Source organism: Thalassophryne amazonica, chromosome 20 (genome assembly GCF_902500255.1).
Source record: "Thalassophryne amazonica chromosome 20, fThaAma1.1, whole genome shotgun sequence".
Lineage (NCBI taxonomy): Eukaryota > Metazoa > Chordata > Actinopteri > Batrachoidiformes > Batrachoididae > Thalassophryne > Thalassophryne amazonica.
In genome coordinates this window covers 8,865,587-8,883,452 of record NC_047122.1, presented here as the reverse complement: position 1 = coordinate 8,883,452, position 17,866 = coordinate 8,865,587, and positions in this window count along the sequence as shown.

The window sequence follows — 17,866 nt, the reverse complement described above, 5'->3', positions numbered from 1 at the left end:
GAGGTGAACTGGGCCATGGTGTAGTTGGACTCAGGCATGGTACTATTCATCAGTGTGATCGCTAACCAGTGCCAGACCATGGATTTTGGACGTTTCATCACAGCGGCAACTTAATGTTACTACGAATACAGTATTATTGTTACTATTTGAATAATTAAGTCAAAACCATTTGGGTTAAAAACAGGTCTGGTTTCTCACTTTATTGAAAAACATTACCTCACCATCTGATACTGTAAATATCTTGTCATGTGTGAAGTACATTTGATTAATAATTGCAAGTTATTTGGATGGAACAGGTTTTATATGGGAGGTGGGTAAAATAATAATAACTAGAGTTCCTCAGTGGCTTTTGTCGCATCTGAATGGGCCATTTCAGTCATTTTATAAGGTTTGTGCACTTCTGTGGCTGAAAAGATTCTGGCACAGCAGTGAGGGATCCATAGAAATGATCTCAGGTCCGAATGTGTCAGCAAACACGTAAGTAATATCCTGTGGAAAAACAGTTTTCCACAATTAATCTCTAATACTGAGGCACGTAAAAATGCATTTGGAAAAATAACACTATGTATCTTGGATCACATACCAGAATGGGGACCATTTCAAAATGAGCAAATATTTGCACAAAAACAATAACGTTTATCAGTTTGAACATTAAATATTGTGTCTTTGTGGTGTATTCAATTGAATATAGGTTGAAGAGGATTTGCAGATGATTGTATTCTGTTTTTATTTACATTTTTCCCAATGTCCCAACTTCATTGGAATTGGGGTTGTACATGTAAATTGCCCACAAATGTTACATTACTCCACCTCCCTGTATAAAACTAAACTCATCTGAGTAGTTCTCTTTTGCAAAACAAAAGTCACACTGTGATGACCTTAAAGTGCTTGGGTCTGGAATGTGGAATGCAGTGGAGAAGGGGTTCACTGTACTTGACTTATAATAATAACTAATAATAATTCTATGGCCTTTGTGGAATTAAAGGATGTCCTGATTGCACCACTTGAGGCTGAGTGAGGAGTTGTAAGAGGGTCTGTGTTTGTGATTGTCCTTGATCAGACAAAGAACCAGGGTTTTAGTGACTTTGTGAACTCAGACATCAAAAGTGTGGGATGAACATGATGAACTTGTATTTACTTACTTGTCTCAGGAGTGGCGTTCACGTGTCTGTGCCCCTGCCCTTTAAGATTGAGAGACATCTGGGAAGAGCTGATGAAGTCATAAGATCTCAAAATAAATATCTCTTGTAAAGAGATATTTATTTAAAGTAAAAAGTAATTGCTTTCTTTTGGTGAACCTGAGTGAACTGTTGAATGAAGGTTTGTCAAAGTCATTGTCATTAAATCCATTGTGACAGTTGACCTGTTCTTTCAGATGTGGTTTGCAGTGAGCCTCTGGATCCAGGTCCCTGTCGGCACTACGTAATCAGGTGGTACTATGACCCTGAAGCCAACACTTGTGCCCAGTTCTGGTATGGAAGCTGCCATGGAAATGCAAACAACTTTGAGACGGAAGCCAACTGCAGGAATTCCTGCGTTCCCACGTAACACACTGTTTGTGGAGAGCCAGGTCTGCACAAAGACTACAGGTTCCTAACATCAGAAGGGACATTTTAGCTTCATGGAGTGCTGCTGTAAAACCTTGTACACGAGCTCTGGAGTGGGCCCCCACTGACCTACTGCATTCACACTGCACTGTCTCACACTTAGAATTAGTGCATGCACAAGTGATCCCCATGTTTGAAGCAGTCATAGGAAAATAAGTATTTGAACACCCTGCGATTTTGCAAGTTCTCCCACTTAGAAATCATGGAGGGGTCTGAAGTTTTCATCTTAGGTACACATCCACTGTGAGAGACATAACCTAAAAAAAAATCTGGAAATCACAATGTATGATTTTTAATAATTAATTTGTATGTTACTGCTGCAAATAAGTATTTGAACACCTACCAACCAGCAAGAATTCTGACTCACACAGACCTGTTATTTTTTCTTTAAAAGACACCTGTTCACACACTCAATCAATCACACTCCAACCTGTCCACCATAGCCAAGATGAAAGAGCTGTCTAAGGACACCAGGGACAAAACTGTAGACCTGCACAAGGCTGGGATGGACTACAGGACAACAGGCAAGCACCTTGGTAGAAGACAACAACTGTTATGATTATTTATTAGAAAGGGGAAGAAACACAAGATGACTGTCAATCTCCCTCGGTCTGGGATTCCATGCAAGATCTCACTTTATGGGGTAAGGATGATTCTGAGAAAGCTCAGAACTACACAGGAGGACCTGGTCAATGACCTGAAGAGAGCTGGGACCACAGTCACAAAGATTACATTAGTAACACATGATGCTGTCATGGTTTAAAATCCTGCAGGGCAGCAAGGTCCCCCTGCTCAAGCCAGCACATGTCCAGGCCCATTTGAAGTTCACCAGTGACCATCTGGATGATCCAGAGGAGGCATGGGAGAAGGTCATGTGGTCAGATGAGACCCGAATAAAGCTTTTTGGAATCAACTCCACTTACCATGTTTAGAGGATGAGAACAACCCCAAGAAAACCATCCCAACCGTGAAGCATGGTGGTGGACATATCATACTCTGGGGGTGCTCTTCTGCAAAGGGGACAGGACGACTGCACCGTATTGAAGGGAGGATGGATGGGGTCATGTATTGCGAGATTTTGGCAAACAACCTCCTTCCCTCAGTAAGAACATTGAAGATGGGTCATGGTTGGGTCTTCCAGCATGACAATGACCCCAAACACACAGTCAGGGCAACTAAGGAGGGGCTCCGTAAGAAGCATTTCAAGGTCCTGGAGTGGCCTGGCCAGTCTCCAGACCTGAACTCAATAGAAAATCTTTGGAGGGAGCTGAAACTTCAAAACTGAAAGATCTAGAGAAGATCTGTATGGAGGAATGGACCAAAACCCCTGCTGCAGTGTGTGCAAACCTGGTGAAAAACTACAGGAAACGTTTGACCTCTGTAATTGCAAACAAAGGCTACTGTACGAAATATTAACATTGAATTTCACAGGTGTTCAAATACTTATTTGCAGCAGTAACATACAAATCAATTAATAAAAAAATCATACATTGTGATTTACGGGTTTTTTTTTTAGATTATGTCTCTCACAGTGGACATGCACCTAAGATGAAAATTTCAAACCCCTCCATGATTTATAAGTGGGAGAACTTGCAAAATCGCAGGGTGTTCAAATATTGTTTTCCTCACTGTATCTGTTCTAGGATGTAACGAAATATAAGATAAATAGAAGATTGTCAGGAAAGCTATGACACTACCTCATATTACTCCAACACTGCTAATGTGGTGCTTATTATGGTTATTGTATAATTCATCATAGTTGACACATTCACACACCTCTGTCAAATGAGGTTTAAATATTGTTGAGCCACACTTTCTTATTTCAAGGTACCAGATAATGAACCATCTCCCTCCCAAAAAGCCCCACAGTTATGTTACACTGAGAGTTTTTTTTTCATGTTTGGTAGTGTACAGTGTTACTATGTCTTGCCACAGGCACCACCTCACAGACCTGCTTTGGGTCCAGGCTGAGACCCACTCAGACACGTGTGGACCATCCTTCTCTCTGCCTAATAAATATCTGTCACACAGCCAGCTGCTGTTTTTTGGAGTCCTCAGCAGTGCAGCATGTTTGGAAAAAAGGTCTTGCACCTGATACTTGCTCCACTGTATGTGAGGGAGCGACTGTTATTTTGGCATTTCTGTTGTTCAAAAGCAATGATGAGATGTCAAAAAGTGACATTCAGGTGCAACACTGGAATTACATGGATTCAAATTGGAAAGTCTGAAGCAGCATTGATAGCCAATTTAGGGTTATTAGTGTATTATTGTTATTAGTGTATTAGGGTTATCATTTGTAATTTCATGTAAACTCACTTGATTTTGAAAGAAGATAGCATAAGCTTCAAAAAATTAGGGTGCCAGTTTTTCTTCATATTCTAAGTGTCTGAAATCCAAGATGGTGTCCAAAATGGCATCAGTTTAGCAATAAAACAATATCTTTGATATTACACAATATATAATTACAAATGAAGCAGCTTAATATAGGTTTTGTGACACAAGGAAACCAATGGAATCATCAAATGTGGGCAAAAGTTATTATTTACATGTATAATTTCAAGATGGCATCCAAAATGGCAATATTTTTTACTAAATTCTACTTATTTTGACACCATAAGCCATAAAGTGATATTGGAAATTAATCTACAAACCAGATATGTTTGATTAAATTAATATATTGATCACATGGTATACATTATATCAAGGGTGGCCAAGTTCGGTCCTCGAGAGCCACCTTCCTGACACTCTTAGTTGTCTCCCTGCTCCAACACACCTGAATCCAATGAAAGACTCATTGGATTCAGGTGTGTTGGAGCAGGGAGACAACTAAGAGTGTCAGGAAGGTGGCTCTTGAGGACCGAACTTGGCCACCCCTGCATTATATGAACAAATCTACATAACTATATTAAAACATGTTAATTATTGTTCAGTTATTTTATGAATGAAAAAATGCAAAAAGTCAGATAGTGAATAGGTGTAGTTTTAGCAATGGACATCAAAATGAAGCAAAGTGAAGAAGAGTGTTTGACTTCTTGTTAGATGAAGACTCTGCCATGTTGATTAATATATGGATTCTGAACAATGTTATGGTTTCTATAGGTACTTGTTTCCAGAAAAATATATTTTTGTACACATATATACACCAAATATATAAACTCCAACCTAATGTGTCTTGTGACTGCATTAAAACATTAATTCTGGGGCCGCCATTAAATTACATTAGATTACATAGATTAGACAGAACTTTATTCATCCCTTGGGAAGACTTACTCAGGGAAATTGGGGTTCCAGCCACATTGTATAGCAGCACACAGGGTAAGAAGCACACAGAGTATCTAACATGAAAGTAAAAAACATCCATCCATTTTCTTCCGCTTTATCCGGAGTCGGGTCGTGAGGGCAGCAGCTCAAGCAAAGCCGCCCAGACCTCCCTATCCACACAACACCTCCCCCAGCTCCTCCGGGGGAACCTCAAGGCATTCCCAAGCCAGCCGAGAGATGTAATCCTTCCAGCGTGTCCTGGGTCTTCCCCGGGGCCTCCTCCCAATGGGATGTGCCCGGAACACCTCTCCAGCGAGGCATCCAGGGGGCATCCGGAAAATATGCCCGAGCCACCTCAACTGACTCCTTTCGACATGGAGGAGCAGCGGCTCGACTCCGAGCTCCTCCCGAGTGACCGAGCTCCTCACCCTATCTCTAAGGGAGCGCCCAGCCACCCTGCAGAGGAAACTCATCTCGGCCGCTTGTACCCGCGATCTCGTTCTTTCGGTCATGAGCCAAATCTCATGACTATAGGTGAGGATCGGAACGTAGCTCGATCGGTCAATCGAGAGCTTTGCCCCCCTACTCAGCTCTCTTTTCACCACGACGGTCCGATACAGTGACCGCATCACTGCAGACGCTGCACCGATCCGTCTATCAATCTCACGCTCCATTCGTCCCTCACTCGTGAATAACACCCCGAGATACTTAAACTCCTCCACTTGAGGCAAGGACACTCCACCGACCTGAAGAGGGCAAAGCACCTTTTTCCGGTCGAGAACTATGGCCTCGGATTTGGAGGTGCTGATTTTCATCCCGGATGCCTCACACTCGACTGCAAACCGCCCCAGTGCATGCTGAAGGTCCTGATTTGACAAAGCCAACAGAACCACATCGTCCGGAAACAGCAGAGATGAGATTCTGTGGTTCCCAAACCAGACCCCCTCTACACCCTGGCTGCACCTAGAAATTCTGTCCATAAAAATAATGAACAGAACCAGTGACAAAGGGCAGCCCTGGTGCAGGCCAACGTGCACCGGAAACAGGTTTGACTTGCTACCGGCAATGCGAACCAAGCTCCTGCTGCGGTTGTACAGGGACCAGATAGCCCTTAGCAAAGGACCCCGGACCCCGTACTCCCGGAGCACTCCCCACAGGGTGCCCTGAGGGACACGGTCGAATGCCTTCTCCAGATCCACAAAACACATGTGGACTGGTTGGGCGAACTCCCATGAACCCTCGAGCACCCGATGGAGCGTGTAGAGCTGGTCCAGTGTGCTGCGACCAGGACGAAAACCACACTGCTCCTCCTGAATCCGAGGTTCGACCATCGGTCGAATTCTCCTCTCCAGTACTCTGGAATAGACCTTACCGGGGAGGCTGAGGAGTAAAAAACAATTTGCAAATATAAATATAAATACACAAATATAAATACCAGAAATACTGCTTGCTACTGGTTTCCTGGCTGTTCCTCTCATTCCCGACCTCGGCCTTCCTGTTACTCCTCCTCCCCCTGAGTGAGGAGTTGTACAGTCTGATGGATAAAGGAGTTTTTCAGTCTGTTGGTCCTGCACTTGGGAAGGAGCAGTCTGTGGCTGTGGCTCTTCTGGTTGCTGATGATGGTGTGCAGAGGGTGACTGGCATCGTCCATAATGTCCAGCAGTTTGTCCAATGTTCTCTTCTCTGCCACCGTGACCAGAGAGTCCAGCTTCATGCCAACCACGGAGCCAGCCCGCCTCATCAGTTTGTCCAGCCTGGATGTGTCCTTCTTGGATGGGCTGCCACCATCGATTTCTATTTTGTATTTACTCACTAGATGGAGGAGCGGGCGATCTGCTCATTCAGTGGCTGTTGCCAGAGTGAAATAGAAATCAATGTGGACATGATCAATGTTTTCAAGTGAGTTTCACCATAAATCTGCATTTTCCGTGCTGTTACTGCGCTGTTACATTTACTCAAACTCAGTCCCATACGTGTACAGCCACTATTTTTCAAAACAAATGCAGAAGAGGATCAGACTATTTACAGTATAGACTTTAATGAATTTGTTCCTCCCAGTCCAAATGTTGTAATAAGATAGAAAATTTGTCAAACACACTATGTCTGCCACGACACGAGATAGGGGTGAAGAGCTTTGCGCGCTCGTATCATCTTAAATATTAATATTAAAGGCTGCTCTTAACCCACCTGAGGCACTGCTTTTACTGAGCACTTCTTCACAAAAATTTCAAATAAAATAAATAAAATGAAACAGTCACACCAGTCAGGGTGAAATTAAGATTATTCAATTATTTCTGGACCAAGTTGACCCACCAAATTGAGTGAAAAAGCATTTCCACTCTATGAATGTACTCTTACAGCATGTCTAAGGATGGAAAACCTGATGTGAATAAAACCCAGAGGATACTTAAAAAGGGATAAATTGAGACTTATGAAAGTGAGACTTCTAATTGAATCGCTAAAAGAATGGTGAGATATTTATCCTGACAAAACATTCAGGCAGTAATACCGAAGTTACTTTACAGAATACACATCAACACACACAAAAAAACTTTTTCAAACCGTTATTCAGCCATTTTAATCATTTCCCAACATCATAAATATTACATATAATACACACTTATGAAAGCTCACAACACATTTTCTTTTTATTTTTTATTTATTTAGCCTTTATTTAACCAGCTGATACTCCTTTGTCAACTTGTGGCAGCACCTGAAGGCTGCACAAAACAGCATTTTCAGATCACTTCACACCAAGTTTAAGTCAGCACATCATGATTTCTATTTAATCTAATGCCTGATGACACGTAATAATGCTCAGGCCCCCGTCACACATAGCAAGAATTCAGATACGGCAAATATTGCCATAATCCGACACAGTCGGCAGAAAAAGAGGCGTAGCCAGCTGTGGTCCGAATGCATCTGGACTGCCTAGTGCACACCTGCAGGATGCAGCCCAAACATATTTCAGACAACAGTCAGATGACACAGACTTCTGTCAGATGGCATCGACATTGGAGCTGTCACTTACCCACTCACTCATCCACACATTCAAATCTCCGCTCATCCTCACATTCCCAGCACTAAACTGACCTCTCATCAGTGTGTGTCGTATACATGTGTAGAACAGGTGATCAAAGCAGTGTGCGAGTCTGTGGCCAAAATGTTCGCTCAGCTGCGTGTATGTATGCCCATAAACGCTGTACCAGCAACTCCGCGTGCACACCGCATGCGCACGTGAGCATTGGAGCTGATGTGCATCCGAGCGCAGTGACAGATGTCAGTGATCACCTGCTGTTATACAGTCCGGTGAAAAATCCCTTTAGGTGTCTGATCAGTATATACAGTGGTCCCTCGTAAACAAGGGACCACTGTATATACTCCCACTGTATATTCTCCCACTTAGAGTTACGTTCTAAAAAATAACCCGCGATAGGCGAAATCCGTGAAGTAGTCAGCTTTATTTTTTACAATTATTATAGACGTTTTAAGGCTGTAAAACCCCTCACTACACACTTTATACACTTTTCTCAAACAGGCATTAACATTTTCTCACTTTTCTCTCGTGTGTAAACACTGTCAAAGTTCAAACCTTAGTAGAAAAATAAGACCAACCTGTTTTCAGGCCCAAACATTTGTTTGAGAAATAAAAATAGAACATTTTCCTATAAATAATTATGATGGCTTTTAGAACCAACAAATTTAATTTTAACGATCAACCTACGAGGTTGGACACATAAGAAATTATTAATAGTGACTGACCAGTATTTCACAGTTCCTCTGATTGCGCCTCTTCATCATGGCGCCGCTCTGCTGTCACGTCTTTTTCCAATGAGTCACACCGGTGCAGGTGTCTTTTTCCGAGTGAAGAATACAGTTATGTGTAGTTGTTGGTGCTCCTTTTTCTTCTTGGCGAGAAGATTCTTATAAACAGACATGCAGAACACAATGCGCGTGTTCTCCCTTCGCGGTGCCGTGACTGGCCTGCTTGATGAGGACGCAGAACACAATGCGCTGTAAAAAAAAAAACAAAAACAAAACAAAAAGCATGTAAAATTGGACTAAAAAAAAAATCCGCAAAACTGCGAGGCCACGAAAGGTGAACCGCATTATAGCGAGGGACCATTGTACTTGCATTGCAAGCTTTTATTCATCCAGCTGGACACCATAACTGCTGCTGAACTGCTAGTTATGGAGCGCACATGTGCACAACTTTCAGATGCAGCCAGTGGACTTTCTCTTTTTAACTCTTATTTTTGGTTGTCATTTTACTTGATACGCATCACAACACAACTGCAGCTGAATTATCGTTGCAGGATGGTGCTTCACATGGGATTTATTCATACCAGATGTGGATTATGCTTTTGTCAGCTGATCGACATTGCCAGCACACAGCACAGCTGGGTGAAAGGGACTTGACCAGCTGTCTGCACTGTGCTGTGGAATACGAGGTACCGGAGGTGAGTTACATGTTTATTTATGTCGTCATGTGCTGGGCAAACATTTCCACATCATATCTGCTACAGACTACATACATATTATTACATAATATTTCGTTCACCTTCCCTGGCCAGGGTCCAGATGAGGTGGACAAACGTGGCACAGCATGTCACCAGGCTTTGCTGTGATCAATCGATCTCAGAGCTCAATCAACCGCAAACAGATCATTTCAGATCCTGTTTATGCCACTATCGGAATATGTAAATTGTGGTCAGTTGGTCGTCAGATTACATATGGATCGCTGTCGGATTGGTGTCCCATCTTGATGGTGCCCGGAGAATTATGAACATGTGCGTCACACTCGGGGCCACTGGCTGATTTTGACCAACTGTGTGAACATCCGCAGATGGCTGTCAGAAGGTTTTGGAACTGAAATCTGACACCTTTCGGATGTGCACCAATTCATAACTCTGACGGCACTCTGCGTGATTCCAGCTATGTGTGATAGGGGTGTAATCAAGATGGAGCCTGCTGGCAACAGCTCACAGGCTGCATCCGCCATGTGGTGGATTAAATAGAAATCGATGGCTGCCGCTCCCCAGCACACCACAGTGTAGAAGAGGACACTGGCTACTACAGACTGGTAGAACATCCACCAGAGTTTCCTACAGATGTTAAATGACTGCTACCTCATCAGGAAGTCCAGGCTACTCTGTCCCTTCCTATACATGTAGTTGTTCTGGGTTGTCCAGCCACAGCCCGAGGTACTTGTGGGCATCTGTTGTGTGGGCCGCCAGAAGAGGAGGTACTGCTGGCCCACCACCAGAGGGCGCCCTGCCTGAAGTGCGGGCTTCAGGCACGAGAGGGCGCTGCCGCCACGGACACAGCCGGGAGTGACAGCTGTTACTCATTATGTCCTGACAGCTGTCACTCATTCTTCATCATCCCACTCCATAAAACCCAGACGTCATCTCCACCTCATCGCCGAGATATCGTACTTCACTGGAGGTAATATCCTCAGCCGTTTGTGTTGCAATATATCTGTATATTGTGAGTGTTTGCAGGAGTACCAGTCCTTCTTTCTGTGGAAGCTGAGTGAGTGCAGGACAGCACTCTTTTCCCCTGAGGAATCACTGCGGTACTCTTCAGCATATTGAGTGAGAGGTGGAGGTGGCATTCCCACCGTTGTTGTTACTGGGTGTACACACACCCACACTTGACTGTCTTTGTTCTTTGCCGGCAGTACCAGATCCGACAGTCGGGGACGGTGATCACCTGGGAATTCGGGACTTGGCGGCTCCAGTATTCACCAGGTTCGGTGGCGGCGGAAATCGTGTGGTTCCGGCTCTTCTCAGGACAGACGTCTTCTATCCTCGAGCCTGCCCACACGTCACCTTTGTGGATTGACTGTAATCACATTCTGAGATTGTCTGTGTATTCGTTGTGCACCTTCACAACATTAAATTGTTACTTTTTGGCTCATCTATTGACCGTTCATTTGCGCCCCCTGTTGTGGGTCCGTGTCACTACACTTTCACAACAGGATATCTCGGCCAGCGTCATGGATCCCGAGGGGCGTCATCCATCTGTTGGACAGCTAATGGAAGAGCAGGGTGCACAGGCGTCTGCAGGAGGCGTGCTCGGTGAGTTGCAGCAAATCCTCACCGCCTTTACCGCTCGGCTGGATTTGATGTCCGAGCAAAACATCATCCTTAATCGCAGGATGGAGGCTCTCACCGCACAGGTGGAAGCGCGCGATCAGAGCGCTGCTGCGGCTCCTCCTCCTGCCGACCCGGTGCCGAGTATTAACATTCCGCTGGTCATTCAACAAACCCCCCCACCATCCCCTGAAGCATACATAAGTCCCCCTGAGCCGTACGGGGGTTGTGTGGAGACGTGCGCGGACTTTCTGATGCAGTGTTCGCTCGTCTTTGCACAATGACCCGTGATGTACGCGTCTGACGCCAGCAAGGTGGCTTATGTTATTGCTTTGCTTCGGGGTAAGGCACGCGCCTGGGCTACGGCGCTCTGGGAACAGAACTCACGGTTGTTATCAGCATACACTGGGTTTGTGGGGGAGTTCAGAACAGTGTTTGATCACCCTAACAGAGGAGAGACCGCTTCAACAATGCTGCTGTCAATGCGACAGGGGCGCCGGTGCGCAGCCGAATATGCAATCGACTTCCGCATCGCGGCTGCGAGGTCCGGCTGGAATAACGTTGCGCTCCCCGCTGCCTTCATAAACGGACTGTCATCGGTCCTGAAGGAGCATCTGGTAGCTAAGGAGGAACCGCGGGATTTAGATGGGCTTATCGATCTCGTTATACGGTTAGACAATCGGTTGGAGGAACGCCGTCGGGAGCGAGGCGAAGGACGTGGCCGGATACGTGCCGTCCCTCTCCCTTCCGGGTTCAAAAAGGGGCCGCCCTCCCCACGCTCCACAGCCGCAGCGCTCCGTGGGGCAACAGCTCCCCCTGTTGACGTTGTTAGGGAAACGCACAGGGCCAAAATGAGGAGGCTGGTCCGCGGGGAGTGTTTTCTCTGCAGCTCGAAGGAGCACATACAGAAAAACTGCCCCAAACGGCCACAACAACAACCGCCCTCAGAGACTGGGCTAAGGGGGGGTCAAAACATTCACGTGGGACACACACAGATTGCCACACGACTCCCAGTTACAATCCTGAGCGGGGATTTAACCCTTCAAGCCCCAGCACTGGTGGACACGGGGTCAGAAGGGAATCTGCTAGACAGCAGATGGGCAAGGGAGGTAGGGCTCCCTCTGGTGGCGCTACCTTCGCCATTGCAGGTGCGAGCACTAGATGGCACCCTCCTCCCTTTAATCACACACAAGACACAACCAGTAACTCTGGTGGTGTCTGGAAACCATTGGGAGGAGATTGAGTTTTCTGTAACTCCTACCTCCCGTGTGATTTTGGGCTTCCCATGGATGTTGAAGCACAATCCCCGGATTGATTGGCCGTCTGGGGTGGTGGTTCAGTGGAGCGAAACCTGCCATCGGGTGTGTTTAGGATCCTCGGTTCCTCCCGGTTTACAGGCTAAGGAGGAGGTCAAAGTCCCTCCCAATCTGACGGCAGTGCCGGTTGAGTACCACGATCTTGCTGACGTCTTCAGCAAGGATCTGGCACTCACCCTTCCCCCGCACCGTCCGTACGATTGTGCCATTGATTTGGTTCCAGGCGCTGAGTTCCCGTCCAGCAGGCTGTACAACCTCTCACGACCTGAGCGCGAATCAATGGAGACCTACATCCGGGACTCATTAGTTGCCGGGCTGATCCGGAACTCCACCTCCCCGATGGGGGCAGGTTTCTTTTTTGTGGGCAAGAAAGATGGCGGACTCCATCCATGCATTGATTACAGGGGGCTGAATGAGATTACGGTTCGCAACCGATACCCGTTGCCATTGTTGGATTCCGTGTTCACCCCCCTGCATGGAGCCAAAATCTTTACTAAGCTGGATCTTAGAAATGCGTATCACCTGGTTCGGATCCGGAAGGGAGACGAATGGAAGACGGCATTTAACACCCCGTTAGGTCACTTTGAGTACCTGGTCATGCCGTTCGGCCTCACCAACGCCCCCGCGACGTTCCAAGCCTTGGTTAACGACGTCTTGCGGGACTTCCTGCACCGATTCGTCTTCGTATATCTGGACGATATTCTCATCTTTTCTGCGGATCCTGAGACCCATGTCCAGCATGTACATCAGGTCCTGCAGCGGTTCTTAGAGAACCGACTGTTTGTGAAGGGCGAGAAGTGCGAGTTTCACCGCACGTCTTTGTCCTTCCTGGGGTTTATCATCTCCTCTAACTCCGTCGCCCCTGATCCGGCCAAGGTTGTGGCGGTGAGAGATTGGCCCCAACCAACAAGCCGTAGGAAGCTGCAACAGTTCCTCGGCTTCGCTAATTTCTATAGGAGGTTCATTAAGGGCTACAGTCAGGTAGTTAGCCCCCTGACAGCCCTGACCTCTCCAAAAGTCCCCTTCACCTGGTCAGATCGGTACGAAGCCGCATTCAAGGAGTTGAAACGACGGTTCTCTACTGCGCCAGTTTTGGTGCAGCCCGACCCTAGCCGCCAGTTCGTGGTTGAAGTGGACGCCTCTGACTCAGGGATAGGAGCCGTGCTATCCCAGAGCGGAGAGACTGATAAGGTTCTTCACCTGTGTGCCTACTTTTCACGCAGGATGACCCCGGCTGAACGGAACTATGACGTCGGCAATCGAGAACTTCTTGCGGTGAAAGAGGCTCTTGAGGAGTGGAGACACCTGTTGGAGGGAGCGTCTGTGCCGTTCACGGTTTTCACTGACCATCGGAACCTGGAGTATATCAGGACCGCCAAGCGGCTGAACCCCAGGCAAGCCCGCTGGTCACTGTTCTTCGGGCGTTTTGACTTCCGGATCACCTATCGCCCCGGGACCAAGAACCAGAGGTCGGATGCCTTGTCCCGGGTACACGAAGAGGAGGTCAAAACTGCACTGTCGGATCCACCGGAGCCCATCCTGCCTGAGTCCACTATTGTGGCCAACCTCACCTGGGACGTGGAGAAGATCGTCCGGGAGGCCCTGGCACGAAGCCCGGACCCGGGAACTGGACCAAAAGACAAACTATACGTCCCACCAGAGGCCAGGGCTGTGGTCCTTGACTTCTGTCACGGTTCCAAGCTCTCCTGTCATCCAGGGGTGCGAAGGACCGTGGCAGTTGTCCGGCAGCGCTTCTGGTGGGCGTCTATGGAGGCCGACGTCCGGGAGTACATCCAGGCCTGTACCACCTGTGCCAGGGGCAAGGCTGACCATAGGAAGTCCCAAGGTCAGCTCCAACCACTTCCTGTGCCTCATCGCCCCTGGTCCCACATCGGCCTGGATTTTGTCACGGGTCTCCCACTGTCCCAGGGCAACACCACCATCCTCACGATAGTGGACCGATTCTCCAAGGCGGCCCACTTCGTGGCCCTCCTGAAGCTCCCTACGGCCCAGGAGACAGCGGACCTCCTGGTTCACCACGTCGTCCGTCTGCATGGGATACCCACTGACGTAGTCTCGGATCGTGGTCCCCAGTTTTCCTCTCACGTCTGGAGGAGTTTCTGCAGGGAACTGGGGGCCACCGTGAGCCTCTCGTCCGGGTACCATCCACAGACGAACGGACAGGCAGAGCGGGCCAACCAGGAGCTGGAACAGACCCTCCGCTGTGTAACATCCGCACACCCGACGGCCTGGAGTAACCATCTGGCCTGGATCGAGTATGCGCATAACAGCCAGGTGTCTTCTGCCACCGGCCTCTCCCCATTTGAGGTGTGTTTGGGGTACCAGCCCCCATTATTTCCCGTGGTGGAGGGAGAGGTTGGTGTGCCCTCGGTCCGGGCCCACCTTCGGAGGTGCCGTCGGGTGTGGCGCACCGCCCGTTCTGCCTTGTTGAAGGCCCGGACGAGGGCCAAGACCCATGCAGACCGCCGGCGGTCCCCGGCCCCTGCATACCAGCCCGGGCAGGAGGTGTGGTTGTCAACGAAGGACATCCCACTACAAGTACAGTCACCAAAACTGATGGACAGGTTCATCGGCCCATTTCGCATCCTCAAGGTCCTCAGCCCTGCCGCAGTGAAGCTCCAGCTCCCAGCTTCACTGCGGATCCACCCGGTGTTCCAAGTCTCCAAACTCAAACCGTACCACACCTCACCCCTCTGTGCTCCCGGTCCGGCGCCGCCTCCTGCCCGGATCATTGACGGGGAGCCGGCTTGGACAGTGCGCCGGCTCCTGGATGTCCGTCGAATGGGCCGGGGGTTCCAATATCTGGTGGACTGGGAGGGGTATGGACCCGAAGAACGCTCCTGGGTGAAGAGGAGCTTCATCCTGGATCCGGCCCTCCTGGCCGACTTCTACCGCCGACACCCCGATAAACCTGGTCGGGCGCCAGGAGGCGCCCGTTGAGGGGGGGGTCCTGTTGTGTGGGCCGCCAGAAGAGGAGGTACTGCTGACCCACCACCAGAGGGCGCCCTGCCTGAAGACACAGCCGGGAGTGACAGCTGTTACTCATTATGTCCTGACAGCTGTCACTCATTCTTCATCATCCCACTCCATAAAACCCAGACGTCATCTCCACCTCATCGCCGAGATATCGTACTTCACTGGAGGTAATATCCTCAGCCGTTTGTGTTGCAATATATCTGTATATTGTGAGTGTTTGCAGGAGTACCAGTCCTTCTTTCTGTGGAAGCTGAGTGAGTGCAGGACGGCACTCTTTTCCCCTGAGGAATCACTGCGGTACTCTTCAGCATATTGAGTGAGAGGTGGAGGTGGCATTCCCACCGTTGTTGTTACTGGGTGTACACACACCCACACTTGACTGTCTTTGTTCTTTGCCGGCAGTACCAGATCCGACAGTCGGGGACGGTGATCACCTGGGAATTCGGGACTTGGCGGCTCCAATATTCACCAGGTTCGGTGGCGGCGGAAATCGTGTGGTTCCGGCTCTTCTCAGGACAGACGTCTTCTATCCTCGAGCCTGCCCACACGTCACCTTTGTGGATTGACTGTAATCACATTCTGAGATTGTCTGTGTATTCGTTGTGCACCTTCACAACATTAAATTGTTACTTTTTGGCTCATCTATTGACCGTTCATTTGCGCCCCCTGTTGTGGGTCCGTGTCACTACACTTTCACAACAGGCATCCTCAGCTTTCATCTCAACTCCCTCGATTAGGACTGGTCACAGTCTTGGTCTGGACTTCCCAAAGTCAGTGACTGCCATGTTTAAATCAGTATGGCAGTCTGTCTGAAACATCACAAAATAAAAAGATTAGTAGTCACAGGGAAGTTTTACAAGGAATAGATGCTGGAAAAATATTGGAATCAGATTTATGTCAATTGTAATATCAAATTTATACAATTTTTGTATCATGGAAGCCATCTTGGATTTGAGGTAATTAGATTGTGTAAAAAAGTGACACCCTATTTTTTTATGTTTAAATTGTGTAACAGAATCAGGTGAGTTTTTGCTTTTGCCAAAAACATAATAATAATAATAATAATAATAATAATAATAATAATAATAATAATAATAATAATAATAATAATAATAATAATAATTCATGACAAATGAACCTACACTATATATCTTATGAGGTTCATACATTCACAAACATAACTCAAGAATTCAACTTATGAACAGAAAATATGATTCTGGTCAGCAACTTTAGCACCCTTGAATTTAAAAGAAAAAAAAAGTAAATGTTACAAATGCCAAATAATTTTATATGACAACATCAAAATATGTTTATCATTTATAAAAATACATACAAAAAATGTACTTCTAACAGTTATTGGTATACTTTGTGAAAGTGATGACTTACTGAAAATTCCTCAGCCAGTTTTCTTTTGAAAGAACTGAAGTCACTGAATATGTCATGGACTTTATTTACATCAGTGATTCTGAAATAAAAACAGTATGGTACTGTTTGTTAAATCTGTCTGGAGGAACCAGTTCTCCACAAAAGGGTGACTATAAACAGTCAAATGTGGAGATTGGATTCCACAAAACTACACTATGAGAGGGAAGTCCAAAAAGAGCAAATATACAATCAACCCACTAAAGGTGAGGAGGTCCGAGGAGGTGAGGATGAAAAGGATAAAAGGTAAACTCAGACAGTCATATAAGAAGTGCAAAGACCAAAAATCAGATACTCACAACCGAGAATGGGTTACTCAAGACCTACAGCATACAACGGACCAGCAAACTGAAGACATGGGTGTGAGTCAAGTAGACAAATTTGTGATTACATGCGATAACAACACCAAAACACCAGAGGGCAGCAGAGAACAGACTTCAGACAAAGATGGCTGGAACAAAGTGACAATAAAACAAAACAAGATGGCAGGAGAGAACATACTTCTACCAACAAAAGTGACTGAAACAGATGATAATCTGAGTGGAAACAAAATCAAATACTAAGTGATAACTGAAGGACTAACACTAAAGACAAACAGAGACCAAAGAACATAATCAAACATACCAAACCACAGAGGAAGATGATTAAACCAGGAAAGTAACATTAGCTGAAGAACTAAAATCATACTTGGAGGAGGAGGCAAAGACCAAACAAGAGTAAGCAAAAAGGGGACGCAGGACTGAGAGAGGTAAGAGTTAACAAACAGCATCCAGACAACAAGATGGAACACACACACACACACACATGCAGAAAACAGGGAGTGTACAATACATCAGGAGTATAAAACCAGATTAGCAGGTGAAGATCCAGGGGTGGAATACGGGAACAGACCTAACAACCAACAAGACAGACAACAGGAATGTGACTTAAAGATTACTCAAACATGCACAGAACTGGGGAGGAGCATAAGGGAAAACATGAACAGAACCTAAATGAACAGAACCTAAAAACCATAAATACAAAACTAACATAAAATAAAGCTACAGTTACTTCGTTAGCAGCTGCAAATGTAATTAATAAAGTAACTAGCAATCTAATTAGGTTATTTTTAAGATGGAGTACTTGGCAACGTACAACCACAGTTCCAATGAAGTTGGGACGTTGT